Raw genomic sequence first — 2,690 nt, 5'->3', positions numbered from 1 at the left:
CACATTATGGTAGCATTTGGTATTATAATATTGGTAGTATTGTATTGACTTTAATTTATGCTGGCTTAAACCAAAATAGTATATTGCAGTATTGAGAATTTTATGAGAATCTCTAATGAGAATATTAGTAATTATATTTAAAACATTTTTTAAAACATTTTAACATCCGGATGTAGCACTGTAATCTGAATTTGGTGAAAAATATTCCTAATTGTTATGAAAATAATATACATAATGTTTAATTATCAAACATGCTTCATTTTCTTTATATAAAATATGAGGTCCATGAGTATAAATCATTCATTAATGTTCTGTAGTCAAATGAAATGCATGGTTAAAAGATGAGCTCGCCATGTAAGTCATCAGAATTTTAACATGCAGCCTACTGTTACACATTACTATGTGATTGATGAGACTGACCAGGATGTGATGCATTAACAAGCTTCCACTTATCTCTAATGACATGCTAATTGTGATTAGAAACCAGCTAATGAGAAAATAATTACTTTCCAATTGCACGTGTCAGTTTTCTCTGTCCCGGGTGCTTGCCAAACCTTTCCTGACATTTAAGATCACAAGAAAATTAGCTTTTGATCTTTTGCTCTCCTCATTCTCTTATTCCCATCTTAAACACCTGCTGTTTCTTTTACACTAAATTAATAATGCAGAACGGACACTTAAAAGTGTACGTATATGTCAAGACAGCAGCATGCTGAGCTATAGTGTGCTTTTACACACTTCTGTGACCATGTCAGAACCTCAGGCACTCATACAACCCTAAATGACTGAACAGTAAACCACCTAATTTGTCTCGGGTTATGTGTCCAAAGAAATCAAATAATGTTTTGTCTAGCTGTTTTCTTATTCACCTCAGCACCAACACATATCCTGCTCTTCCTAATGCAAACATTCACATATACCCTGATGCCCTGCGGCACGGAGCTGGGATGTCCCAATTAAAGAGCCCCCCCACAGATGGGGTTGCTAAATGTGAGAAGGTAGGGGGTGTAAGGTGGCATGCCAACCTCCATCCAACCATGCCCTCCTTTCAGCTTGGCGCAGTGACCTACTTCATCCCGTCAATGCCGTAGCGCTGTACGCTGCAGGGATAGGATGGGCTGTCTGGTCTGACAATAAATCGACTGCATTAGTTTGGTTGACAAGGATGTCATTTGAGGATATTGTTTTGATTTCTTCTGAGAGTTATCCACATAACCATCATCAATCCTATAAAGCCTACTGTATCATTTGATGCATTAACTTCTAAAGCCTATAAATTATCAAAACTTTGCTGAAAAACCTGTTATACACAATCTTGATAATCAAACAAACAACACATGCAAACTTATATATACAGTATCTAAAGGTTATCTAGGGATATATGTCTATGTATGTCTAAAGATTCAATAAACTGTTAAATTTCTAAAACATGAGATTTTTCTAATTTTAATAATTAAAGTTGACCTCTGCTCTTGCAAATCCTAAAGAGTTCATTCTTCTCCCTGACCTTTGTCCTCTATCCCGTCTCCGCTGTCATCTTGACAAGCACCCCCTCCTTTGTCACTGAATTTGTCACTGAACCCTAAATTGAACATGACTCTTCATTAAAGCATGTTTATCCATCTGTCACAAGCTACAAATCGTTTGTGGTGTATAAATAGTAAATAGTACTTCTATAGGGTATGTATGGGTTCCAGACAGTCTCAGTCATGTCAGATAAAGATTGCTGATTACCTAAAGGAGCTGGTAGTCATTTATGTAAAGCTTTAGCTAATCCTGTAAGTGTTCTTTGCCTTCTAGACTACCAGACTGTATTTGTCTACTTCAGTCCTGTCACACCAGCAATTACCTGGAGATTTGCCTCCCTTTGAAACACCGTACACAATTTAATTTTATTAATGGTTCTTGTTAAGGCAAGCATCACTATTACTATTGTTCATACTTAGAGTTGTGAGTTGTTTAAAAGCCCAGAACTTTGAGTATTAAACTTTGCTATGTAACTTTGAGAGGTGTGCTATTATTTTTCTAAGGGATTAGATTTATAATTTCTGCCTGGCAGACGATAAAACAGATAAAAATAATCCCATAGACTTAAATTTAACCACATTTAGAGACCTGAAAGAGACTTGGTGGCTAGTAAGTAACCTACAGTATAGCAACATGGCAATGCCCTAGCAACTATACAGCTAAAAACCAATATGTGACCCTGGACCACAAAACCAGTCTTTGACCCTAACTGACCCATTGTGTGACTCTACAGAAGCAGCGCTGCATAGTCTATTGAGAGCACTCACTAGTGAGACATACGATGACCCCACACAGCATCTGGAGAGAGAGCAAGCCCTTGCCAAACAGTTCGCTGAGATCCTGCACTTCACACTGCGCTTTGATGAGCTCAAGGTGAGGACCATATACCTCAATAAAAATTCCCTTGTTACGTGATGGTAATGTTTTTTTGTTATCATTATTTATTTTTTGGTTGCAGTCTTTGCATAAATGAAAGACCATTATACATGATACAGGTTTATCCTGTTCATTTTCCTGTTCAAGTCAGTCGGTGAACCAATTTGCATTTACAATTCATGTTTATTTAAATGTTTATTTAGCATTGGATGTGTACTGATACTAAGGAGCTGACACAATACAGGTCAAAAGTAATTTGTTTAAATCTCACAAAACATGTTTGAGTC

General features: G+C 36.8%; 1 protein-coding gene across 1 annotated transcript in view; it reads left to right on the top strand.

Moving 5' to 3' along the window:
• Window positions 1-2,690, top strand: part of LOC107748306 (protein FAM49B) — a 63,106-nt gene that overhangs the window by 55,664 nt on the left and 4,752 nt on the right. The window lies entirely within an intron of this gene.

The sequence above is a fragment of the Sinocyclocheilus rhinocerous genome, unplaced genomic scaffold (genome assembly GCF_001515625.1).
Source record: "Sinocyclocheilus rhinocerous isolate Xijiao unplaced genomic scaffold, SAMN03320098_v1.1 scaffold1762, whole genome shotgun sequence".
NCBI classification, from domain to species: Eukaryota; Metazoa; Chordata; class Actinopteri; order Cypriniformes; family Cyprinidae; genus Sinocyclocheilus; species Sinocyclocheilus rhinocerous.
This window is presented reverse-complemented; position numbering and strand designations above follow the sequence as displayed.